General features: G+C 47.4%; 1 protein-coding gene and 1 pseudogene across 34 annotated transcripts in view; one reads left to right on the top strand and one right to left on the bottom strand.

Moving 5' to 3' along the window:
* Window positions 1-17,714, bottom strand: part of GFRA2 (GDNF family receptor alpha 2) — a 410,970-nt gene that overhangs the window by 169,437 nt on the left and 223,819 nt on the right. For 32 of the 34 annotated variants that reach the window (XM_064368864.1, XM_064368853.1, XM_064368852.1 and 29 more), the window contains 2 exons: window positions 9,191-9,320; window positions 7,016-7,078 (listed from right to left, as the gene is read on the bottom strand). The gene's annotated coding sequence lies outside the window, so the exon portion shown is untranslated. The remainder of the gene's footprint in view (window positions 1-7,015; window positions 7,079-9,190; window positions 9,321-17,714) is intronic. The other 2 variants (XM_064368861.1, XM_064368863.1) reach the window with 1 other exon arrangement.
* On the top strand, window positions 9,961-16,939 carry LOC135271450 (small ribosomal subunit protein uS19-like; annotated as a pseudogene).

The following is a 17,714-nucleotide window of genomic DNA, read 5'->3' as shown; positions in this document are numbered from 1 at the left end:
ATGAGCCACTGTTCAATGCTCTGGAATCTGGAATATTTTCTTTAAAAAAAAAAGTGGGGAAGCGGGTGCGGTGGCTCATGCCTGCAATCTTAGCACTTTGGAAGGCCGAGGGGGACAGATCACTTGAGGTCAGGAGTTCGAGAACAGCCTGGCCAAGACAGTAAAACCCTGTCTCAACTAGATATACAAAAATTAGCTGGGCATGGTGGTGTGTGCCTGTAATCCCAGCTACTTGGGAGTCTTGGGCTCAAGAATTGCTTGAACCTGGGAAGCGGAGGTGCAGTGAGCCAAGATTCTACCACCGCACTCCAGCCTGGGCGACAGAACAAGATTCCGTCTCAAAAAAAGAAAAAAAAAGATCTGAAGCAAATATGACAAAATGTTAAAATTTGACAAAACCAACTGATAGGTAAACGCATGTTCCTCATATTATTAAACTCTCCATTTTTGTGTGCTTTTTAAACATTTCACTATAACAACAAAGTAAAGCCAGGCATGATGGCACACGCCTGTAATCCCAGCACTTTGGGAGGCCGAGGCAGTGGCATCACCTGAGGTCAGGAGTTCCAGACCAGCCTGGCCAATACGGTGAAACCCTATCTCACTAAAAAATACAAAAATTACCCAAGTGTGGTGATAGGTGCCTGTAATCCCAGATACTCAGGAGGCTGAGGCAGGAGAATCGCTTGAACCCGAGAGGCGGAGGTTGCAGTGAGCTGAGATCTTGCCACTGCACTCCAGCCTGGGCGGCAGAGTGAGACTCCTTCTCAAAACAAAACAAAACAAATTAAAAAAACAAAACAAAGTAAGAATGTTAGTGCACAGGTGGGCATAGGAGGGTGGGTAGCAAAGATGTCCTAAAGAGCAAAGGCTTTAGAACTAAGAGGCCACACGCTGGGACAAGTGTGGCTGCAACTCCCTAAGCTCCTGCAGAGGTGGCATCTCCTAAACAAGCCCAGCAGATCTGGGGTGTCAGCTGGACGGAGACAGGCTGGCAGGTGGGGCCTGTGGTTCCTGTCAGCCTCCCTGTCCCTCTCCTGTCTTTTGCTGGCCCTTGTGGAGCCTTTACTCAACCAGTCTTCATCACCTCAAAATATATATCTACTGAGACAGACCTCCTCTCCCCTTGGTTGTCTTGGGAAAGAATGCAGTTTTTGCCTACTGGGCTGACAAAGATTGAAATGCGTGATACAGCCCAATATAACTGGTATGAATTTCTTCTACAACTCACTGGTACAAGACATGTCACTTAATCATTTGTCTAAATCGAACTGAACTTGGCTATAAGCCCCCACTCTCCAGTATCTGTAAAAAATTCAGCCTTAGTCATGTTCTGGAGGGTTCCTGTCCCACCCAAGGATCGTACTGAAGTGTCGCGAGGATGATACATTCCAAATTCAGTCCCTCATGGGCAACCCTGAGATACCCATCATATCAGCGGCCATGATCCTTTCAAAGGCACCTACTCTCACCCTCCATACCACACTCGGAGAGGGCTCCCAAGTTCACATCGCTTAACATTCTGTCTCCTGGGACCTAGAAACCGTCCTGTCAGAAGTCCAGCCACCTCCCACAGGCCTACATAAGTGGAGCACAGGCCCTGGGACTCACAGTAACCCCATGCCCCAAGCCTACTGTGGGAAGGTGTGATCACTTCCCACATTAAACTCCAAAGCAGCAAAGGTAACAGCCCCTGTGGACACCTACCCTGACATGTTGTCACACTTTGGGGAAAAGTGCTAAGGTTGGGTGTCAGCTCCCAAAGCTGCAAGCCCCAAATCCAGGCAAAGGACACCCCATTCCACCTGTGCCGTGACTTAGGAGTTGTCACGCTGCTAGACTGTGGGATCTGGCTGACCTCTTTATTCTGAGTAAACCCCAGGAATAGAAAAAGGGAGGGGCCCAAGGAGGAAATATTAGATTTACTAGTAGAAGAGGGAGATTGGCCAGGTGTGGTGGCTCACGCCTGTAATCCCAGCACTTTGAGAAGCCAAGGCAGGCGGATCACTTGAGGTCAGGAGTTCAAGACCACATTAGCCAACATGGAAAAACCATGTTTCTAATAAAAATCCAAAATTAGCTGGGTGTGGTGGCGGGCGCCTGTAGCCCCAGCTACTCGGGAGGCTGAGGCAGGAGAACTGCTGGAACCTGGGAGGCGGAGGCTGCAGTGAGCCAAGGTTGTGCCACTGTACTCCAGCCTGGGTGACAGAGGAAGGAAGGAAGGGAGGGAGGGAGGGAGGGAGGGAGGGGGAGAGAGAGAGAGAGAGAGAGAGAGAAAGAAAGAAAAAGAAAGAAAGAAAGAAAGAAAGAAAGAAAGAAAGAAAGAAAGAAAGAAAGAAAGAGAAAGAAAGAGAGAGAGAAAGAAAGAAAGAAAGAGAGAGAGGAAGGAAGGAAGGAAGGAGGGAGGGAGGGAGGGAGTGGGGGAAGGGAGGAGAGGAGGAGGGGGAAGGAAAGCTCAGAGATTGACTAGCCATGAGTCTTGGACAGAAGGTGAACTCAAGGCCAGGCCTTTCTGACTCCAGGCCCTCCCAGCAGATATCACCACTCGAGGATTACATCTTCCAGCACAGAAACCCTCAACTATTGTCTTTTTAGGTGGGGCTTCTATTTCACTTCATCTGAGTCTGGGCCACACTGTCTGCCATTCTAGGTAAAGAGGAGTTAATGAGAGTGGGGAAAGAAGCTGGGTCTGCATGGCTCAAAGCAGTGAGTGTCCTCTTCCCATCTCTGCCAGGCCAGGCCCCAGATGGAGGCCTATGTTTTCAAGGGAGATGAATAAATTCATTTCAGGGGTGCAGAATTAGCAATCTCTTCCAAATAGCAGACTTAAAGCCATGTTCTCCAATAGCTTTCTCAGCAACTAAAAGACGTATTTTGATCTCCTACCTGATTCATGATCAGAACTTGGGCAGGTGCCATCTAAAAACACCTTGAACTGGCCAGGTGTGGTGGCTCACACCTGTAATCCCAGCACTTTAGGAGGCCAAGGCAGGTGGATCACTTGAGGCCAGGAGTTCATGACCAGCTTGGGCAACATGGTGAAACCCCATCTCTACTAAAAGTACAAAAATTGGGCTGGGCACGGTGGCTCACACCTGTAATCTCAGCACTTTGGGAGGCCAAGGTGGGTGGATCACGAGTCAGGAGTTTGAGACCAGCCTGGCCAACACGGTGAAACCCCATCTCTACTAAAAATACAAAAATTAGCCAGGCGAGGTGGCAGGTACCTGTAATTCCAGCTACTCGGGAGACCCTGGGAGGCGGAGGTTGCAGTGAGCTGACACCACGCCATTGCACTCCAGCCTGGGTGACAAGATAAGACTCCGTCTCAAAGGAAAAAAAAAACACACAAAAATTGGCCAGGCATGGTGGTGCACACCTCTCGTCCCAGCTACTTGGGAGGCTGAGGCAGGAGTATCACTGGAGTCTGGAAGACAGAAGCTGCAGTGAGCCAAGACCATGCCACTGCACTCCAGCCTGGATGACAGAACGAGACTCCGTCTAAAAAAAAAAATTCTCCTTAAACCTCAGCAGAATTCAAGTGACCCTGAGGAACTCTGACATCCCTCCTTCTGTGAAACGTGTTGGGTTAACTTAGGACGAGGTCTCCCAACCTCGGCACCATCACTACTTTGAACCGGATGCCTTTATGCTATCAGGGGTTTTCCAGTGCATTGCAGGATGTTCGGCAGCATCTCTGGCCTGCCAATGGATGCTGCTGGTTACTGGCTATCCCCACAGTCATGACAACCACAAATATCTCCAGACGTTGCCAAAAGTCCCTTGGGAGTCCCCAGTTCTAGAGTTAAGACCTGCCACTCTAGAGTTTTGTCCTTCCAGACTTCTCACCCATCACAGTGCATGGACATGAGCAGAAATATCAAACCGAACCATTCAGGACCAGATACAGGGAGAGGGCAAACAATGTAAAAGGAATGGGAGCTTTGACACCAAATCAAGACTCATTACTGAGCAGTCGCAGAGACACACATTCCTAGCAATGAATGGTTAAAAGCAATGAGGAGCCATTCATTCCATGAATCAATCAACAAACACTTGTCTATTCACTGATCGGTTATTGTGTTATTAGGTGCTGGGCTACATGCTGGAGATCAAAGATTGAGAAGACCAGCAGCCTTTACCCTCACATAGCTTATCCCCTGGCAGGAAAACAGATATTACATGACGGATCACAACACAGCCTGTTAAGCGTTGTGATGGAGGAGTACAGGGTGCTCTGAATGAGTTTACTAAAGGTGAACTCAGGGGCTAGAAAGGGGTCCTCTGTGTCATCTCAACCTATAAAGCTTGGCCTATCCAGGCTGGGCGCGGTGGCTCATGTAATCCCAGCACCTTGGGAGGCCAAGGCCGGTGGATCACTTGAGGTCAGGAATTTGAGACTAGCCTGGCCAACATGATAAAACCTCGTCTCTACTAAAAATGCAAAAACTAGCCGGGCGTGATGGCGGGCGCCCGTAATCCCAGATACTCAGGACACTCAGGCAGGAGAATTGCTTGAACCTGGGAGGTAGAGTTTACAGTGAGCCCAGATCATGCCACTGCACTTCAGCCTGGGCAACAGAGAGAGACTCCATCTCAAAAATAAAAAAATAAAAAATAAAAATATCAGCCCATCCAACAAGCTGCCCTTTTCCCACCCCATCCCCACGCCTCCCCTCCAGGCTCAGCAGCCCCTCTTCAGATGGGAAGCCTGGTTCCAGCAGCAGTCACCTGGGACCAGGTAGGCCCCAAAGTAATGAGAAGGCATCAGGATCCAGTCGACTTTGCTCCCAGTTGTAACTTTTGATTCCATTTTGAGCCAGCTAATGCCATGGAGTAATCGAATTAGGCAAATATTATGAGGAAGAAAATGGGCCTGTAAGTAGCTTAAAGTGATGGAAATGACCTGAAGGTGGCCATGCAAATGGTCTGTATAATATCCTGTAATAACCCTGTCCAGGCAGCCCCGAGGAGGCTGGCTTCCAATAATGAGGTGTCTGATTAGAATAATGTTCAGTGGGAGAATGTGTGAGTGTTCACATAAATCAGGCCTGGAGAGCCTCCCCAATTAGCTGGGAAGGAGACAGGCAAGGTGGGTGCCAACCCTGCACTGGGTGGCTGACGGGCAAACTGCAGAGATGGGGGAGGGAAAATAATCATTCTTGGAACAATCCCTGATGTTTTGTAGCACTTTACAGTTTATAAACCCTTTTTTGTGCCATATTTCACCTATGCCTCACACAGTGTTTTAGGTATTAAATAAGATAACTTCTGTTGGGAGATAATGTTGAATTTGAGTTGGGATTTCAACCCAGTACATGGCACACAGTAGTTGTTCAATAAATGGAAATTATTGAGCATCATGTGGCAGAGAGATGATTTTCTAATCATATGCTTTTCCTCCCTGCTGGCTCTGGGGCCTTGAGGATGCTTGTAAACACCCCCAGAGGGCTTCCTTTCCCTTCCTCTGCTTCCCAAACATTAGGGGAGAGATTCATGTTGTTCTCAGGAGAAAGCTACTCAAGAAATGTTTATTTCCTTCCTTACCTGCCCATCTTCACTCCAGCTGACAGGAGCAGACCCCCACCTGCCCAAGACACATCATTCCACTCAATAATTGGATATGGAGTGGCTATGATGTGCCCTTCATTCATTTATGTATTCAATAATAATTACCAGATGCCAAGTATAAACCAGGCTCAGGCCCATGGGGAAAGAGGACAAAACAGAGGTGGTCAACAGCCGTGGGAACGCAGGCCTGGCAGAGGACACCCACTTTGCGGTCATACCACCCCTGTGGGTATCAGAGTCAACAAGCCACAAGGGCAGAGCAGGGAACTGTCCGAGGTCAGGGCCAGGCCATACAGCCTCGGGGGGATAAGAGCTGAAATCCTCTCATCTGGGAGCAGCGGGGCCCTTTACAGGGCTTTGCCCAGTCCCTCTCCTGTCATCCTGCCATCCTGCAGCTCCCCTCTGACCAGTCCATCCTCTCTGTTTCACTGATGAAGAAACCGAGGCCTAAAGAAATTAAGTATCTTGCTTAAGATAACATAGCTAAAAAGCAAAAAATTGGTATCAACCCAGGGTTTGAGGTTTGAAATCTAGTCTTGTATATGTGAACAAATGTATATAGTATCACACTCCTGAGCACACTCACAGTTCCGATGTGACCATTCAGACCTGCATGAATGCTTGGTGTCGACATACACAAACCCACACAGATACAGCCTCACAGCCATGTATGCACCTAAGCCACGCTCCAGAATGGCATCATCGGACCCATTGGGCTTTTTTTTTTAATGCCAAAAAGTAGTAATTTGGGAAGGAGCAAGTAATGAGTCAAGACAGAGATAGAAGAACTGTACCTTGAAATTCTGAGCAAGATAGGTGAGTCCTGGGGAAGTCTGGACCAAGATGGGGAAAACCTGACCCACAGTGACTTATATGTGATCACCCAAAGCCCAGGTAAGTTTAAGGACTCCCTACAGGTAATTCTTATATACAAATGAACTTCCTGTTTGAATGAATGAATAAGTATTTGCTCCTGTCTTAGTTAGCTCAGGCTGTCATAACAGAATACTGCACATAGGATGGCTTCAACACCATACATCTATTTACCCACAGCTCTAGAGGCAATAAATCCACGATCAAGGCTCTGATCGATTCAGTTTCCACTGAGGCCTCTCTTTTTGACTTGTGGACAGCCGCCTTCTTGCTGTGTCCTCTCATGATCTTCCTTCAGTGTGTGTGTACAGAGAGAGATCTGTGGTGTCTCATCTTACAAGGACACTGATCCTATCAGATTAGGGTCCCACCCTTATGACCTCATTTAACCTTAATCAACTCCTTAAAAGCCCTATCTCCAAATAGACTCACATTGGGGATGAAGGATGCAGCATACAAATTTGGAGTGAGGGTCACCATTCAGTCAATAACCCCTCCATACTGTGAGCTGAAGGCAAGCTCTGGGGCATAGGAATGTAGGAACACAGAGGAAGACGCATGTCACACTCACCAAATGAACAGCCCCTCAAGGATTTTGGATGCTGCACAACTCGGATGCAGGTTCCTTCTGCACCTGGAGGAGACAGGCTGTCAGAATCCAGGAAGGCTACAATGCAGACTTTTCCCTGAGTGCTCAGAGCCTTTGCTACTGGCCCCTTTCCAGCATCAAAAGATAGGGCAAGGGAAACAAGTCCAGGAACATCCAGGAACATCAGGAAATTAACCCCTGAGCCCCTGGGTGACCAGCCGCAGCCGCAGCCGCAGCCAAGAGTTGAGCCTGAGAGGAGACATGAATAACCATAACTGGGGAGTAATTTAAACAGAGGCAGAGCTGTCGAATTCCAGCCTGCAGAGCTGAAAGAGACCCTAGAGCTGAGTCCAGCGAAATCTGTTTCATTCTGTTTGAGATGGAGCCCAGGAATCTGCATGTTGCATCTGCTCCACCCCCAGGTGGAACTGGCATGCTTCAAAACTTGAGAACCATGTCCCAGAGTCTGGTCTGCTGCAGCAACTCAGAAACTGCCAAGTGACACAGGGACAGGGAGAGGAAGAAGAGCCAGAGGCAGCATCTCACCATGACATGGGCAAGGAGAGGCAGTCCCTACCTGTAACCAGCACAGAGCTATGAATAGTCTACAGTGGAGGTAAAGGGCCACCCCCCTACTCAACAAGGTCAGCCACATTCACCCTAGTGATCAAGTACCACAGTCAAATTGCCCTTATATCAGAAATATAGGCACGTTCTTTCGCAGAGGTCCCAGGATTCAGTTCAGATGATAGTGGTAACCAGCCAAGCATGGAAATTCTGCCTCTTAACTCAGAAACCTTAAGTACATAGAAGTGTCCCAAACATTTGCACATTACCTCTCCCAGCCCTCCAGAAGTCACCCCCAACAGTAACCAAGCTGTACCGGAGCTGCAAGGCCACCTGATCACCACAGAAGGAAGTGTCTAACTTGACCCTCCTCCAGACCCAGGGACAGTGCATGGCTTGCCTCCCTCTTCTGCTTTTATCTTTTATTACTTCCTTCAGATAATCTGTTTCATGCAATCACTCTCACACTTTCTTTTTTTTTTTTTTGAGATGGAGTCTTGCTCTATTGCCCAGGCTGGAGTGGTATGATCTTGGCTCACTGCAACCTCTGCCTCTGGGGCTTGAGCAATTCTCCTGCCTCAGCCTCCCAAGTAGCTGGGATTACAAGCACACACCACCATGGCCGGCCAATTTTTTGTATTTTTAGTAGAGATGGGGTTTCACCATGTTGGCCAGGCTGGTCTCAAACTCCTGACCTCATGATTCACCCACCTCAGCCTCCCAAAGTGCTGGGATTACAGGCATGAGCCACCACACCTGGCCCACTCTCACACTTTTTTAAGAGACAGGGTCTTGCTCTGTCACCCAGGCTGGAGTACAGCAGTGTAATCATAGCTCACTATAACACTGAATTCCTGGGCAAGCAATCCTCCTGCCTCAGCCTCTCAAGTAGCTGGGACTACAGGCGCGCTCTCCCACACCTGGCTAATTTTTAAATTTTTTTGTAGAGACAGGGTCTCACTATGTTGCCCAGACTGGTCTCAGATGCCTGGGCTTAAGGGACACACCCACCTCAGCCTCTCAAAGCACTGAGATTGCAAGTGTGAGCCACCATGCCTGGCCTCACACACAAACTCTTTTTAATCTCTTCCTCTTATGAGATATCACCTGGGGCTTTCAAACTCAAATGCCTAGAGGGACCAAAAAGGAAATATTTTCTTTTTCTTTTTCTTTTGAGACAGAGTCAAAAGACAGTCTCACTCTGTCACCCACCCAGGCTGGAGTGCATTGGTGAAATCTCTGCTCACTGCAATCTCCATCTCCTGGGTTCAAGTGATTCTGATGCCTCAGCCTCCCAAGTAGCTGGGATTACAGACACTCACCACAATGCCTGGCAAATTTTTATATTTTCAGAAGAGACAGGGTTTCACTATGTTGGCCAGGCTGGTCTCGAACTCCTGACCTCAAGAGATCTTCCTGCCTCGGCCTCCCAAAGTGCTGGGATTACAAGCATAAGCCACCCCACTGCGCCAGGCCTGGATATATTTTAATGAAATTTTTATATCCTGGCAGATGTTTTTTTTTTTTTTCACTTGAAAATGCTATGTAATTCCGCATGGGTAGACCCAACAAAACATACGGGAGGCTCACCCGTTGGTGATGTCTAGGAGAATTCTTGCCTCTCGTCTTTCAGTTTCCGTTCTTCTCTCTCCCACTCCACTTTCTATTGATAAGTTCAAATGCTTATGATGGCTTCAGACACGAGAGACGTAGGCCAACACTATGTCATAGAAAAAATACAATGGTTTAGCAGGAATCCTTGAATTTTTAAGCAAAGTCAGACATGTCAAGAACCTGTACCACCAGCCTCAGTCCAAATCCCTTAAGAAAGCCCAGAAGAGAGGCTGCAGATTCTCCCCCACACGCTTCCTAGACCTCCTCCTCTTCTAAATTAAGCTGCTTCCCTCAAGCACCAGGATTTCGGATAAATAAAAAATGAGTTCTCATTCAATGGGATTGTTTTTCTGTTTGGTTTAATTACTAGTGTTGTCACAGTATTGTTTCCCACCGTTTCCGATGCAAATGTGCGGTGTTTCTGCTTCATTGTGCATTAAGCAGGGTGTTATAAGCCAGCCCTGGAAAGCTAACCATCACTTAAAAGACTACTCCTATGGGGACATAGGTGCCAAATTCCAAAGATCCAACTTTAACAGATCAGCTCTGGGAAGCACAATCTCTGATAGGCTGAAGGCTGCCTGGGAAAACACTGTTTTGAGAGGTACATTTTGCTTTTCACACCACTCTTACTAGAATCACAGACTAGGAGGGTGAGAACCTTGCTTAGAAATCTCTTAGTCCACCCTCTCATTTTAATGATGAGGTAGATGTTTATATGTGAGAAAATAGCAAGATAAAGAGACATGCCCCAATTCTCCCAGCTAGACAGTGACCCAGGTCCCCAGACACTCAGCACAGAGACTCCTGCCTGTTCAGATGATGGGAAACGCCATGGCCGTAAGGCAGCCAAGGAAGAAAAGAAATAAAACATGGCAGCCAACATTTATTGAATACTTGGTACGAGCCAGGCACTATGCTGGACACTTAAGCTCATTTAATCTTCTAAAAGCTCTATCAGGTGGTATAGGTCTTATGTCCACTATACAGATGAAGCTTCAGAGGTTAAGCTGTCCACCCGAAAATGCACAGTGAGTATCACAGCCAGAGCTGGGGGTGAAATTCAGGTCACCATACTCTTCTGTTCTTCTTCTTCTTTTTGAGACAGGGTCTGACTCTGTTGCCCAGGCTGGAGTGCAGTGGTACAATCTTGGCTCACTGCAACCTCCACCTCCCAGACTCAAGTAATTCTCATGCCTCAGCCTCCCAAGAAGCTGTGACAACAGGCATGCACCACCATACCCAGCTAATTTTTTTGTATTTTTAGTAGAGACGGAGTTTCGCCATGTTGTCCAGACTGTTCTCGAAATTTTGGCCTCAAGTTGATCCACCCGACTTGGCCTCCCAAAGTGCTGGGATTATAGACATGAGCCACCATGCACAGCCCAGGCCACCATACTCTCAATCATGGCACTGCTTCAGTGTTACTTAATTTGCGCCCCACCCCACCATACTCTCAAAGGAAGACCTCTGCCATCCAGTTGTCCAGTGGAGATGGTGCATCTCTCTTTCTCTGTTGAAGGAGAGGTGGCCTCCAGTAGGATTTCTCTGTTGAGAAGTACTGATAGGACCTTTCATTTCCAGGTCCTAGGCAGTTTAGATGTCCAGAAAATCCTCCCAGTAAAGATTCATTTATTTTGAAATTCAAAGTAAATGAATTTCATAAATGCATAGCTGAGCTGATAGAAAAGTAAGAAAAATCTTCAAAGGCCAAAAATCATTGCAAAGCCCAATCCCAAGAGGCACGTGCCCACTGAGGCCTGTGGTCGGGTAAGAGGTGACTGGATGATCTCTGTTGACTTGGAGCTTGGCTTTTAATATGGATCTATATGAAGGGAAGGGAGTCAGAAAACGAAACACGGAGAGAAAGATGAGAGACCAAAGAGAGAATGTTTTATCTCACAATCAAAATAAGAGGACACAGCAGGCAGAAAATGAGAAGTGCCTATAGGGAAAAACCAAAGGGAAGAAGTTGCTGAAGTCACTCATAGGAAATGAGAGGACAAGTAGTAAGTAACAATCACAGGGCACTGACTATGAGCTTGACCTGTGCTAAAGGCTTTACATAAACAGATCTCTGTAACTTTTAACCGCACATGAAACCAATCAATCACTGACTGGCTTAGCAATAAGCCTAAAATATCAGAATTGGAAAGGGCATTATCTACCACTTAATTTCATGTTTTCCAAACTGCAAGTCTTATAACTTTTGGTTCAATAGATAGAATAGCATATAAATAATACACACACAAATATATATGCATAAATCTGTGTGTATGTATATACACAAACGTATATGTGTATATATGCATAAATACACATATAAATATGAAAGCATATACTAGGTCTCAATGTAAAACACATATCTCACTACAGATCAAAGTTAAAAATCAAATGCCGGCCAGGCGTGGTGGCTCACACCTATAATTCCAGCACTCTGGGATGCAGAGTCAAGTGGATCATTTGAGGTCAGGAGTTCAAGACCATCCTGGTCAAACATGGTGAAACTTTATCTCTACTAAAAATACAAAAATTAGCTGAGTGTAGTGGCACACGCTTGTAATCCCAGTTATTGGGGAGGCAGAGGCAGGAGAATCACTTGAACCTGGGAGGCAAGGGTTGCAGTGAGCCAAGACTACGCCACTGCATTCCGGGGCTGTGACAGAGAGAAACCTTGTCTCAAAAAAATAAATAAATATTGTAATTAATTAATTAAAATTTAAAAATCAAATGCCTAAAAACATTGATAAAAACCCCAAGCCATCAATATCTTTTGTGGGAAACTGAGGTCCAGAGACAGTGCAAGCAAAGTCAATCACCTGGTTAGAACAGAGTTCAGACGAGTGCCATTTCTCTCATAGCGGTAAGGTGGCACCGTGAGTCTTTACCATGCACAGCTCTGGGCCAGAATGCTCCCTCTGTGCCTCTTGTTAGGGAGAAGGGAAACCACAGAGCGAGCCCAGATCTGTACAAAACTGAGCATTAGACGGTTTGCTTTCAGTGCCTCTAACCTCCCAGTAGGGCTTCCTCCTTGCCCACCCCTTCTGCAGAAGCACCCACTGCCCTCTGCTGTCTCTACTCTCCTACTACCAAGACCTGATATCAGGAAAGGCTTTAGTAACCTTCTGTGCACAAGGCTGGAAATTACTCCCATGCTATCTTTTCCATGATTATTTGGTTTTGTGAAGATTGAAAGTTTCAGCCAAAGACAAGAAATTCTCATTATAGAGTTTTTTCCTGGCTTCAGAAGACCAGCAGTGGGAGAGGGGAAGAACACATTTGGCCTCTTTGGTACCTGGTGAGCCCCATATCTAGTGGTGAGTGATCAGGCACCACCAGGAGACATGGGTGATCCTAGAGGGTGATATAGGGGTTGGCTTTAGTCTTCTCCCATAATCTCCTTTCCTTTGGTAAGGAATCCTCTGGTCCTCTTACTTGCAAGGTTAATAAAGATAATAACAGATAAGATTGCGAATTTGAGGCCAGGTGTGGTGGTTCATGCCTATAATCCCAGCATTTTGGGAGGCCGAGGCGGGTAGATCACTTGAGGTCAGGAGTTTGAGACCAGCCTGGCCAACATGGTGAAACCCTGTCTCTACAAAAAATACAAAAATTAGCCCAGCCTGATGACAGGTGCCTGTAGCCTCAGCTAATCAGGAGGCTGAGGCAGAAGGATTGCTGGAACCCAGGAGGAGAAGGCTGCAGTGAGCCGAGATTGTGCCATTGCACTCCAGTGTGGATGACAGATCTGGACTCCATCAAAAGGGAGGGAGGGAGGGAGGGGAGGGGAGAGGGAGGGGGGGAGGGGAGGGGAGAGGGAGGGAGAGAGGGGAGAGGGAGAAGGGAGGGGAAGGGGGAGGGGGAGGGAGAGGGGGAGGGAAAGGGGGAGGGAAAGGGAGGGAAGGGAGGAAACTGAAGCTCAGAGATTGACTAGCCATGGGCCTTGGACAGAAGGTGAACTCAAGGCCAGGCCATTCTCATTCCAGGCTCTCATAGCAGAGCGAAACTCCATCTCAAAAAATATTTTTAAAAAAAGATTGTGAATCTGCTTTTTTAAACACACTTAGCAAAATTTCTAATTCTAGATAAAGTCTGTGCCTTCAAAGCCATCACCTTGGGGAACACGTCACTTATTTCAATAATCCTTGCACTCATTTCAGGGTCTCTGTTTTAGGAATATTAATAATTACCAATTATGAAATGCCTGCTACAGATCAAAAACTATGCCAGGCACTTTACACACTGTACCTTATTAAATCCTATAAAACAACTGCCCCCTTTTCAACAAGACAAAGCTAGTTTTATTCTATCTGTATCCAACCTCATCAGTGGCCACAAAAACTCTAATCCCTAATTGTATTCATCACACTTGGCTCTAAATGACTTTAGACTGTTTCCAGAAATCAGTCTATCCTTGAAATGCAAAAAGTGACCTCCACAAAGAACAGCCAAGACAGCATGTCACACACCCAGTTGGATTTCCCATAAAGGAATTCCAGGAATACTTTGTTCCATGGCAACATCTTTCCAGTAAGTTCATGGCCTCCCAAGATGACTGCTTTGATGTGTGAATGCACGTATGGGTGCATGTGTGTTGAATCAACCAAAGGGCTTGAGAGATATAGACTATACCCTTAGATCTGCCTAACTGTCTGACCCTGGTACTTTGAGAAGAGAGAGGACAGGTAGGAAGTGTCACAAGTTTCTTTGCTGATGGATGAGGGGCATGGCCTCCTGGCGCACCTGTCTGTCTGGTTCTGGGCCTTCCTTCTTATCCCATCGGCTGTGTTTCTGGTGACCGCACACAGCTAGTGACAGAGGACAGCTTTCTCACAGCTATAGGGTTTACCCCATATGGAAGGCCCTACCAAACCCTTCCCCTACTGATGTAAGACCTACTCTGTGGGGACCTGCAGGGCGACTTCAGGGTTGATTATTCTTCTCCCCCTTCCTTTACTCTTTTCCTTGATATGGAGGACTTATGTTTCTCCAACCTTATGCTGCTGTTTTGTGAGTTCGTTGTCAAGCTCCCTTCCAAGCAGACCCTTCCATCCCTCATAGAGAGAAATTCTGGAGTTGTCACTGATCAAGGGAGCGCTTACAGCTGCTCAACAATCACCACCTTTCCTGAAGCAACTTTTTTGCTCCTTCTCATCTCTCTTCAAACTTCCAACACCTTCTCCCTAACCCTCAGTCTCAGCCCATGATTCTTAAAAAGAGAAGCAATGAACTCCCTGGGCTCCCACCACTGTTATCTGCATCCGACCCGCCTCTGAGCCCACCTTCTCTGCCTTTCCTCCTTTTGCCAATCAGCCACATTTAATGAACAGGGCGAGGCATGCCTCCTCCTCCAAACTCTTTCTTTCTGAAGCCTCCAGGACAACGGTCTTCTCTCAAGTCACCCCTACTCCCTTTCCACTGTCTTTGTTGATTTGTTCTCACAGTCCTGATGGTTGGAGTGCCCCAGGGATCAATCCTTTGACTTCCTTTTTTATTTTGAGACAGAGTTTCGCTCTTGTTGCCCAGGCTGGAGTGCAATTGGTCTCCGCCTCCCAGGTGCAAGCGATTCTCCCACCTCAGCCTCTCGAGTAGCTGGGATTACAGATGTGCGCCACCACACCCGGCTAATTTTGTATTTTTAGTAGAGATGGGGTTTCTCCCATTGTTGGTCAGCATGGTGTCGAACTCCCAACCTCAGGTGATTCGACCACCTCAGCCTCCCAAAGTGCCACCATACCTGGCCTTTTGACTTCTTCTCTTTTCTATAAACACTCCGTTTCAAGGTGAGCTCATTCTGTTTCATGGCTTTAAAATAACATGTAAACACTCATGACAAACTCATACATGTGCATCTCTGCCCAAACCCTCTCCTGAGTTCCAGACACATCCATGCTGCTGCCTAGCAACCATGTTCACTTTGGAGTCACATCTTAATTTTCACGCACTCCACTCAGAACCTCAGTCTTCTCTCCAGGCTCTGCCCCTAAAGCCTTCTCCATCTCAGTCAATGGCCACTCCGTTCTAGCTCAGGTCAAAAACCTGGGAGTCACCCTGAAACCTCCCTGGCAGCTCATGCAGTCAGTAAACCCCACTGGATCTACCTTCCGAGTAGATCCGGAATCGGATCATTTGTCACCACTCACCAACTTCACACTGCCACCCCCACTTCAACCGCCATCACCTTGTCTGCATATTGTGGGAGCTGCTCTCTGCTTCTACTTTTGGCTCTCAAAGTCTATTACTCTCAGCACAGCAGCAGGGTAATCTGTTTAAAACTAAGTCAGATTACTAAACTCAACAACAAAATAGCAAACAACCCAATTCAAAAATGGAGAAAGGATTTGAATAGACAAATCTCCCCAACACAAGTTATGCAAACAGCCAATGAGCACATGAAAAGATGCTAATATCACTAACCATTAGGGAAACGCCAACCAAAACTACAATGATATACCACCTCACATCCATTAAGGTCACACCATCACATATATATATGGCCAGGTGCAGTGGCTTACACCTGTAATCCCAGTACTTTGGGAGGCCAAAGCGGGTAGATCACTTGAACCCAGGAGTTCAAGACCAGCCTGGGCAACACGGCAAAACCTTGTCTCTACAGAAAATACAAAAAATTAGCTAGGTGTGGTGGCGTATACCTATAGTCCCAGCTACTTGGGAGACTGACATGGGAGGATCACCTGAGCCAGGAAGTTGAGGCTGCAGTAAGCCGTGATCACACCACTGCACTCCAGCCTGGTCATCGGAGTGAGACTCTGTCAAAAAAAAAAAAAAAAAAAAAAAAAACCCACAGAAAATAGCAAGTGTTGGTGAGTATGTGGAAAAGTTAGAACACTTGTTTATGCACGTTGGTGAGAATGTAAAGTGGTCCAGCCACTGTGAAAACAGTATAGCAGGCTAGCCACGGTGCCCCACGCCTGTAAACCCAGCACTCTTGGAGGCCGAGGAGGGCAGATCACAAGGTCAGGAGTTCGAGACCTGCCTGGCCAACATCGTGAAACCCCATCTCCACTAAAAAATACAAAAATTAGCCGGGCGTGCTGGCCGGCTCCTGTAATCCCAGCTACTAGGGAGGCTGGGCAGGAGAATTGTTTGAATCCAGAAGGTGGAGACTGTAAGTGAGCCAAGATCGCTCCACTGCACTCCAGCCTGGGTGACAGAGCAAGACTCTGTCTCAAAAAAAAAAAAAAAAAGAAAGAAAAGAAAAGAAGAACAGTACAGCAGTTCCTCAAAAATTAAAAATAGAATTATCACTTTTCTGAGGATCCGGCAAGAGGGAAGAGGTAGAGCAGAAGAAGGAGCGGACCTTCCGCAAGTTCACCTACCGCGGGGTGGACCTGGACCAGCTGCTGGGCACGTCCTACGAGCAGCCGACGCCGCTAGACAGTGCGAGCCAGTGACGGCAGCTGAACCGGGACCTGCGGCGGAAGCAACACTCGTTGCTGAAGCGCCTGCGCAAGGCCGAGGGGGCGGTGCCGCCCGTGGAGAAGCCGGAAGTTGGAAGACGCACCTGAGGGACATGATCATCCTGCTCGAGGTGGTGGGCAGCGTGGTGGGTGTCTACAACAGCAAGACTTTCAACCAGGTGGAGATCAAGCCAGAGATGATCGCCACTACCTGGGTGAATTCTCCATCACCTACAAGCCCGTGAAGCACGGCCGGCCCTGCATCGGGGCCACCCACTCCTCCCGCTTCATCCCCCTCAAGTAGTGGTTCTGCTAATAAAGGCACACAGATCTCCAAAAAATAAAAATAAATAAATACAATTATCATGTGATTCAGCAATTCCACTTCTGGATATACACCTAAAAGAACTGAAAGGCCTCAAAGAGATATTTGTACACCCACGTCCATAAGAGTAGACACAACCCAAGTGTTCAACAACGGATGGAGGGATAACCAAAATGTGCTGCATACTTACAGTGGAATATTATTCAGCCTTAAAAAGAAAAGAAATTCTACTGTGGGAGACTGAGACAGGTGGATCACTTGAGGTTAGGAATTTGAGACCAGCCTGGCCAACGTGGTAAAACCCGGTCTCTACTAAAAATACAAAAATTAGCTAGGCATGGTGGCACAGGCCTGTAGTCCCAGCTACTTCAGAGGCTGCGGCAGGAGAATTTCTTGAACCCAGGAGGTGAAGGTTGCAGTAAGCCGAGATTGCACCACTGCACTCCAGCCTGGGCAACAAAACGAGATTCTGCCTCAAAAAAAAGAGGAAATTCTGGGCTGTGTGCTGTGGCTCACATCTTCCAGCACTTTGGGAGGCCAAGGCTGGAGGACTGATTGAGCCCAGCAGTTCAAGACCAGATTGGACAACACAGTGAGACCCTATCTCTAAAAAGTCTTTTTTTTTTTTTTTAATTAGCCTGGCATGCACCTGTAAGTCCCAGCTACTCAGGAGGCTGAGGTTGGGAGGATAGTTTGAGCCCAGCAGGTCAAGATTGCAGTGAGCTATGGTCGCTCCACTGCACTCCTGCCTGAG

The sequence above is a fragment of the Aotus nancymaae genome, unplaced genomic scaffold (genome assembly GCF_030222135.1).
Source record: "Aotus nancymaae isolate 86718 unplaced genomic scaffold, 86718_ANA_hifiasm-v0.15.2.pri h1tg000079l, whole genome shotgun sequence".
NCBI lineage: Eukaryota > Metazoa > Chordata > Mammalia > Primates > Aotidae > Aotus > Aotus nancymaae.
Note: the sequence above shows the minus strand (reverse complement) of the source record. Positions and strands in the feature narration are given on the sequence as shown.